Raw genomic sequence first — 9166 nt, 5'->3', positions numbered from 1 at the left:
GCGGGGGAGGGGGGAGGGGGGAATAGGGTTTCGCGTGGTTGGGTTAGTGATTTTGAATCCACGCGAACGCGTGGAGCATGCGATCGCGTGGCTAGGGTGGAATGGGGTTAACGTGGTTGCGTGAGGCACGCGATCGCATGGAATGGGTAAAAGGATGAATGACGCGGTCGCGTGAGGCATGCGACCGCGTCGCTGGAAATTGTGCTAAACGCATAATTCCAGCGTCGTTTCAGCGCAACTCTCTGTCTCCATTGGGGTAACATAATATCCACGCGACGCGAATGCGTCGCTCACGCTTTCGCGTGGGATGGGTGTTTTGCAAGTGACACGTTCGCGTCAGAGACGCAAACGCGTGGGCCGTTTTGTGTTAAACGCACACCATCCGCACGATTCCAGCCCAGATTTCTGGGCGTTGGATTTTTACGCCGATTTCCAGATCACGCGTGCGCGTGATTGACACGGACGCGTGGGAGGTATTTTTCGCAACTGACGCGAACGTGTTAGTGATGCGGTCACGTGGTACAATTTGTGCCAAAGACATGCCTCCAGCCACGCTTTCGCGTGACTTTCTGTTCACTTTCCTTTTCCTTCTACTGTACTTTTGACGCGGACACGTCAGCGACGCTTACACGTCGCGTGCAAAAACATTTTTTTTTATATATATATATATATATATATGCAAGTATGCAATTATGTAGTATGCAATGCTAATGCAAATGCTACGAATAACATCCAGGTTCAATAAAAATAATATAACATAAAAACAAATAATACGAAATAAAAATTTGAAAAAGAAACGACCATACCATGGTGGGTTGTCTCCCACCTAGCACTTTTAGTTAAAGTCCTTAAGTTGGACATTAGATGAGCTTCCTATTATGGTGGTTTATGCTTAAATTCATCCAGAAATCTCCACCAATGTTTGGAATGCCAACAGCCTCCGGGGTCCCAAACTAGGCATGTAAAGCTGTTGAGCAGCTTCAAACAGGTTCTCAGGCTCCCGGGGTGAGGAATGTCAGAATAGATTCCAAGATCCCAAACTTTACTTTTAAATCCGCCTTTGTCTTGATCTATATTCTTCGATCTGGGCGGTTTAGAAATTGTATTCTCACCAAGATGACCAAACGTCTTCCAAGACCCATTCAATTGAACTTGGTACCAATCCGTGCACTTCGAATTGAAGCGTGGAACCTTATTGAACCTTGCGCACCAGCTCTGAGTACGAGCCATTTCCTTCTTACTCTTAAAGCCGCAGAGAGCTCTAAGATGGCCATCTGTTTCAAGCAAACCATATTCAAGTGGAAAAGTAAAGATAAAGGTTAAGGATTGTACCCACTTGAAGCTTGTATTAGGTGGTAATGGCCTTGGGATAGGTGTTTCCAGTGGTTCTGTAAGTTATACTCCCTTGTAATCTTCTGTGAATTCCTCCACTTTTTTACAAGATTCTTCAACTGCAATTACGTCCTGATCAAAGTCTTCTATGTCTTTCTCATCACTCAAGTCATAAGCTGGAGGTTGAGAGAAATCTACCTCAACATCATCATCGTATTCATTCGGAGAAGATTCTTCTAGCTCAAAGAATTCAGTTGCGGATGCAAGTTCATTACTAGGAGAGCTTGATTCATGATCATCACTGCCTATGGAATCAACTTCTTGGTCTGTTCCGTCCAATTTTTCACAAGGTATATGTTTTGGATGTTGTGCACTATCCTCCTTGGCATCAAATTCGGACTTCTCAGCGGAATCCTGTACAGTTCTTGATTCCCATGGAGGTTCAGCATCTCCTAAATCTTCAACCACTTCTTCCTCTACAACTATCATGGCTTCCTCTACTTGTTCCAATACAAAGCCATGCTCCTCATTGTCCACCAGAGTTTCTAGTGTTTCCTTCATGCTACGCTCTTCTTTTGATTCTACACATACAGCCATGGGAGTACTTTGAGTTCTCAGATGTCAGAAAGCTATTAAATTTACTACCTCAGTTACGGCAATAGTGAGTTCCAGTACGCTCCTTTGCATTTTCGCTTACCCTTGAAGAAGAACACGAAGTCTGTTGTCTATAGGAGGTTGGGGTGGGGTATGAGGGTTCATTGGTTGGGGAGGGGGTTCAGAACAATAATGTGGTGGCTCTCGGGAGTAATTGGATTGGGATTGGGGTGGATAAGGGTCATACGGTGGTGAATGGTAAAAAAGAACTTGTGAGTGTGGTGGTCCAAATCTATGTTGAGTGGATGGTCTATAAGCACAGGGTGGGGCTTGTTGGTAGTTGCAAGGTGGTCCACCATGTCTATTAGCTTGGTATGCATTGTATAGTGGTCCTCGTCCATGATATCTTGGAGGGTGTTGTTGTCTAAAGGGTTGATCAGATTCTCTTGGCTCCATCCATCTTTGATTGCTCTGACCTTGATGCATGTTCCTGCTATAGCTTTCGTTCCCTTCAACAATATTAGAACCAAACTCAAAGCGAGAAGGGTGAGAATTCATAGTAGCTAATGAAAATAAAAGGAGAAAACAAAAACAGATAAACAAGTAAAAGAGAAAATATTTATAATAACCAACAATAGGCACACGTTTGCAGTTCCCCAGCAACGGCGCCATTTTTTTGAAGAGAGAACTTTTGCGTGGTCTAGAAATTCGCAGATAAATCCTCGTTGCAAGTATAGCTTCTAAACCAACAAAAGTCCTTTCTTACAAACGTTTTGGTTGTCACAAGTAACAAACCCCTTTAAAATTGATAACCGAAGTATTCAAACCTTGGGTCGTCTTCTCAAGGAACTGCAGGGAGGTATGTTCTTTTTATTGGTTATGAGTTTTGTAAATTGGGGGTTTTGAAAGTAAGGGACAAGTAATTTAAATGACAAATAAAATAAATAAATAACTGTAAATTAACTCTTGGCAAGGTATGAAAATTCGGAAGTCCTATCCTAGTTACTCCTATGAGAATGGAAGTTAATCCCACTTAGTTAACCCTTATGAAAGCAAGGGAAAGTCAGGTGAACTTTAGATTCCCAAGTCCTAGCCAACTCCTAAGGAAAGACTAGAGTTAGTAGAATACCAGTCAATTTAGCCGACATAACAACCAATCACGGATAGTTGATAACTCAAGAGCTTCTAGTTAATCAATTAAAGCCAATAATATAAAAAGCTAAATAAGAATCTTAGATCTGAAATACCTCAATTGCATCAATAAGAGAAAATCAATCTAAACATAAAGAGTTCATAAGCCAATTTGGCAACATAAGTAATTAAATGAGAGAATTAAAGTGTCTGAAAGTAAAAGAGAAATATAAAGTAAAAGGAAAATTGAACCTGATGAAGAGTTGAAATTCTAAGTCCTTTAAGAGGAATCCTAATCCTAAAACCTAAGAGAGAGGAGAGAACCTCGCTCTCTAAAAACTACATCTAAACTATGAAAAGTAAATTAATGAAGGCTCTCCTTTTTGAATGGATGCATTCCCCCACTTTATAACCTCTAATATGTGCTTTCTGGACTTCGATCTGGGCCAAAAAGGGTTTCAGATATCGCTGGGAGCATTTTCTGCAGTTTCTGGTGCATGGCGTCTATCACGCGTCCGCGTGGGTCACGCGGTCGCGTCATCTGGGAGTTTTCCTTGTCACGCGTTTGCTTCGGTCACGTGTACGCGTCATCTGCGTTCTGCTTAAGGCGCGCGTCCGCGTCAGTCACGCGTTCGCGTCGCTGTCTTTTCGCGCTAGGCATGCGGCCGCGTCGTCCATGCGTTCGCGTCGCTGCCAGTTTCTTCAAAAACTCTATTTTGTGCTTTCCTTCCATTTTTGTATGTTTCCTTTTCCATCCTTTAAGTCATTCCAGCCTTAGAAGATCTGAAAATACTCAACACACAATTCACGGCATCGAATGGTAATAAAGGGTAATTAAAATAATTATTTTTAAAGCATAGGAAACATGTTTTTCACATATATCACATAATAAGGAAGGGAAAGTAAAACCATGCAATTTACATGAATAAGTGGGTGAAGGGTTGAATAAATCACTTAAATTGAGCACAATATATATCATAAAATATGGGTTTATCACGCACGCGCACTTGGCGCGCACGCACGCATGGCGCGCCTGCATGGGAAGCTGCACGTGACCTCATTAAAGGAAATCGTGCCTGGCGACTTCTGAGGCTCATCAGGCCCAATTTCAAGCTGTTTCTGCATGGAAAAGACCCAAGGATGCTAGGGGAAAAGGGGGGATCAACCATTTTACACTAAGACAATATTTTAGCTAGTTTTTGGTTCTTTGTTCTTCTAGAGAGAGAAACCCTTGTTCCTCTCTAGATATAGTTTTAATTTGATCTTCCTTTGTTGAATTGTGAATTGGATCTTGTTAATTACTAGTTTTAATTGTTCAATTTGAATTTCCTAGTATAATTTTGCTTATATCTTGTGATAGTTTTATGAATTCTTGTCAATTATCATTTTATACCCATTTCATGAATGTTGTGAATCTTGACTTGTTGATGTTACATTGATGATTTCTATGTTTAATCTTGGTTATTAGACAAGGATAGTGATCCCAATTCCCATGCCTAGCCAAGAGTCGCTTTTATTATTCATACTTGAAAACCAAAATTCCCAATCACTTGCCTTAGTTATAGTTATTTGTTTAGCTTAGAATAGAATCATATTGAATGTTACTTTGTTAGTTTGAAATAACTCATATCTTGCTTAGTTGATTGAATTAGTTTCTTGCAATCTAAGATTACCTGCTTGTTAAGATTCCCATTTATTTTTATGCTCATAACTCACAACCCCGGATTTCTAACCAATGTTGAAGCACATGTTTTCCCATTCATTGTAAGACGACCCGAGGTTTGAATACTTCGGTTATTTCTATTGGGGTTGAACTTGTGACAACCAAATCCCTCTTCTAAATTTGATGCCCGAGAATTGTTGTTGGTAGAGCTATACTTGCAACAAAGTTTTATTGAGGAAAATCTTTACCAATACACCCTTGGGTCACCTCATTAGGATTTGATAAACCCCGATTTTGTGGTTTATCTTGTGCTTAATTTGGGGAATTTTATCACCTTTTCTCACATTTATTCAATGAAATAGCATGGTTTTGCAATTCTCCCTTAACTTGTGCTTAAATGTGAAAACATGCTTTTTAGGCCTTAAAATAGCTAAATTTAATTCACTTTAATTCCATTCGATACCTTGATATGTTTGTTAAGTGATTTCAGGTTCATAAGGCAAGTATTGGATAGAAGAAGTGAGGAGAAAAATATGCAAAGTGGGAGAACTCATGAAGAAATGAAGGAACCGTAAAGGTGTCAAGCCTGACCTCTTCGCACTCAATCGACCATAACTTGAGCTACAAAGGTTCAGATGAGGCGGTTTCAGTTGCGTTGGAAAGCTAACATCTGGGGTTTCGAAATAATATAAAATTTTCCATAGTTGCCTGACGTATAGGGGTGCGCACACGCCATGTATGCGTGCGCGCCAATGGAGCACGTGGTTCATTAAAGAGAAATCGTGGTCAGCGATTTTGCAGCCTATTTTGGGTCCAATCCAACTCATTTCTGATGCTATTGAACCCAAGGATTGAAGGGGGAATGAACCAAGTAGTCATAGTTTAGTTTTCATCATGTTTTAGGCTAGAATTCTAGAGAGAGAAGCTCTCCCTTCTCTCTAGAATTTAGCGTAGTTTAGGTTAACTTTTCTTAAATTCATCTTTCAATTCTTATTTTGATTTAGTTTTCTCTTTTAATTTCTTGTTGTTACACCTTTGTTCTTCAAGTTCTTGTTGTTAATTTCCTTATTTTTCCATTTTTTATGTTTATGAACAATTGTTGGATCTTAATTTTCTTTAATGCAATTTTATGTTTCTTTGTTTCTTTTATGTTGATCTTCATTGTTATTGTTGATTTCTTGCTTATGTTAGTTATAGATTTCTTTTAATTCTTGCATTTTATGATGTTCTCTTTTATTGCACACTAGGTGTTTGATAGAATGTTTCCTTTAGCTTTTGAGTAGTTTTCTTTACTCTTGGCCTAGGTTAAAGGAATTGAGGAAAAATTGAGTCATTGGGTCTCATTGAATTGGTGATTTGAGAACCCTTGGTGATCAATTTGATACTCATTGACGCCAACCCACTACTAATCTAATTAGTAGGTAGGTTGGGACTTATGAGTTGATGTGATCAAGCCTATTTGACGTACTTCAAGCTTAGGAGTGGATATTACGTACTTAAAGCTTTTGGAAGTAGACTTAATAGGTTGGTACCTCATAATTATCAATATTTGGTTTGTAGAAAAGGATGGTGATCTCAATTACCTATGTCTAGCCAAGAGTACTTTTCCCTTATTTTATTAGTTCTTGTTATTTTACTTTCTTGTCATTTATATTTTCTTGTCAAACATCAAAATCAAACCCCCCTTGCATCTTCATAGCCAATAATTGAGCACTTTATTGCAATTCCTTGTGAGACGACCCGGAGTTCAAATACTCCAGTTAATTTTCATTTGGGGTTTGTTACATGTGACAACCAATATTTTTGATGTGAGAATTGTTTGTTGGTTTGGAGCTATGCTTACAACGAAGTTATTCTTTCTATAAGAAGAAAATCTAGACCATCGAGCAAAACTCAACTATCAAAATGGCACCGTTGCCGGGGAGTTGCAATGGTGTTACATTATTAGCTATTGTGAATATTGTGAATATATTTGCCTTTCGCTTATTTGTTAGTGTTTGTTAGCTTTAGGACTTTGTTGCTTAATTTTGTTAGCTTTTGTTTTTATTTGCTATTATGAATTCTCGTCCTCACTTTGGCTATGAGTTTTGTTCAAATTATGTTGTAGGAAATGGAAGCTACAATGAGGATGTGCATCAAGGATGGAACAAACAAAGGTGGGAGGAGCCTCAAAGGATTGATCACCCTTCTTGGCAATAACCTCCGGACTTTTATGGGTATAATTCTAATTCTAATGCATATCAATCTAATGGATGTGGTGACCCTTATTGTGATTGTCAACAACCACCACCACATGCCTATGAACCACCCCCTAAACATGACTTTGAACCACCTTACTCACAAGCCCCCTACCACCAAACATCTCATTATGACCCTAATCCTTATCCATCATGCCAACCACCTTATGAACCATATGAACCACACATGGAACCACCACCATTCCAACACAATTACTCTCAAGAACCACCTCAATATGCACCATCTCCATACCCCTACCAAAATGAACCACCTTCCAACTATAATGCCTTCCCCTCAAACAATGAACCCTCTCTCCCACCACCACCCTCCGATGAAGCCTCCATGTTGGAATTGAGAGATCTTGAATCTCATATCTTAAGGTGACAAGAGGGGGATGAAAAGAATTTTAAGGAGCTAGGAGCCAAGATGGCTATCCTAGTGGAAGCTGTTAGCAACATGGCCTCCTCCCGACTAAGCCTAAGTAATCAAAGCACTCCCATTGACGAATGTGGAGAGGCAATTAAGGAGCATAGTGAGGGAGTGAGTTTAGAGCTTCAAGGTAAAGAAGAGGAGTTGAAGCAAGGAGTGAAACAAGAGGAAGAAGTTAAGATAATTGAGTCGGAAGAAGTGGTTGAAGCCTTTGAAGAGGTTGACCAAGAGATGGATTCAATCATTGAAGAATTCTTATGTACAATTGAATCCTCTCCAATTGGGCTTGACATGGAGATTGAAGAAGAAGATACCTCACCTCCCATATCCTTGGTAAGCAATAAAGAAGAGATTGAATTGGAAGCAAGCCACCAAGAGGAAGATGTTGAAGTTGAGGAAAGTTATAAAGAGGTGGAGATAGTCAAGGAAAAGCACAAGGGAGTGGAGCTTGAAAGATCATTGGGACCACCCCTTCCTAAGTCACCATCCTACACAACATTCAAATGGGTAAAATTCTTATCTCTAATCTTTAATTTTCCACTTGAATATGGTTTGATTGAAAATGATGGTCAACTTAGAGCTCTTTGTGGAGTTAAGGGTAAGAGAGAGTTGTGTAGTGGTTGGAAACATCGCTCTAAGTTCATGATGGTTGTGCGCTCCAAGTTGAATAGTAATGGTTGGTGTAGAATCAAATTGCATGGGTCTAGGAGAATGTTTGGATGCTTAATTGAGAATTCTAAGGTCATGCCACCCAATTGGAATTATGATGATCAATTTGAAGATGGGTGTCAAAACAAAGTGTGGGATCCCGGATCGCACGAGGAGAATCAAATTTGGGAGCCCATGGCTTGTGTAGAACTCCATCAAGGATTGGAGTTATCATCTTTGAAGACTAAAGTTTATTAGAGATTCAAGCATTGGTGGATGTTCAAGGATAGCTTCAAGCACAAGCCACCATAAGAGGAGCTCCCCATAAGTCCAACTTAAGGACAATAAACAAAAGTGCTAGGTGGGAGACACCCTACCATGGTAAATTCTTTTCATTTTTCCCTTTTGTACATATTGGTAATTAGTTTAATTTCATGTTTTGTTGAGTTTGTTGAGTATAATTGGTAGTTTAGTAGGTTATATAAGGTTTTATGGTGTTTTGGTAGCTGTTTGGAGGTTTGGAATGCTTGGTTTGGTGCAAGAACTTGGAAAAATTTTGAAAACAGAGCACCAACCCGTGCGTGCGCGCACCTGACGCGTACGCGCGCCTCAAGCATTTTCGATCATCCACACGGACGCGCCATGTACGCGTACGCGTGGATGCAAAGATTTCACCTCCAAGCCAAATTCCAGAGAGTTTTGCCTAACTTGCGCCTACTTTGTGCGTGAGGCATAAACCAACTCACGCGTGCGCGCACCTGGCGCGTACGCGTCCATGAGCCAACCTGTGAATCGACGCATGGGCGTGCATGACGCGTCCACACCGGTTCAAAAAAAATCTTTTCTTCCATTTTCTTTTGTTGCATTTGCATATTATCATTCATTGCATTTTAATTTTATTTTTATAGCTTGTTCTTATTTTATTTTCTAAGTTTCTTATTTTAATAATGGTGTTGGATTCTTATATTCAATTGTTGAGAATTTCTTGGTTAATCTTGGTACTTTGTGACTTGTTTGGCATTAATTGTAATATTTGCTCTACACACAAGATTAGTACTTTAGTTCTTCCTGACTCATGATCCCTTGTTTTTGTACCTCATCATCATTGAGTTAGGATGGGACCAAATGCTC

Source organism: Arachis ipaensis, chromosome B04 (assembly GCF_000816755.2).
Source record: "Arachis ipaensis cultivar K30076 chromosome B04, Araip1.1, whole genome shotgun sequence".
Lineage (NCBI taxonomy): Eukaryota > Viridiplantae > Streptophyta > Magnoliopsida > Fabales > Fabaceae > Arachis > Arachis ipaensis.
Note: the sequence above shows the minus strand (reverse complement) of the source record.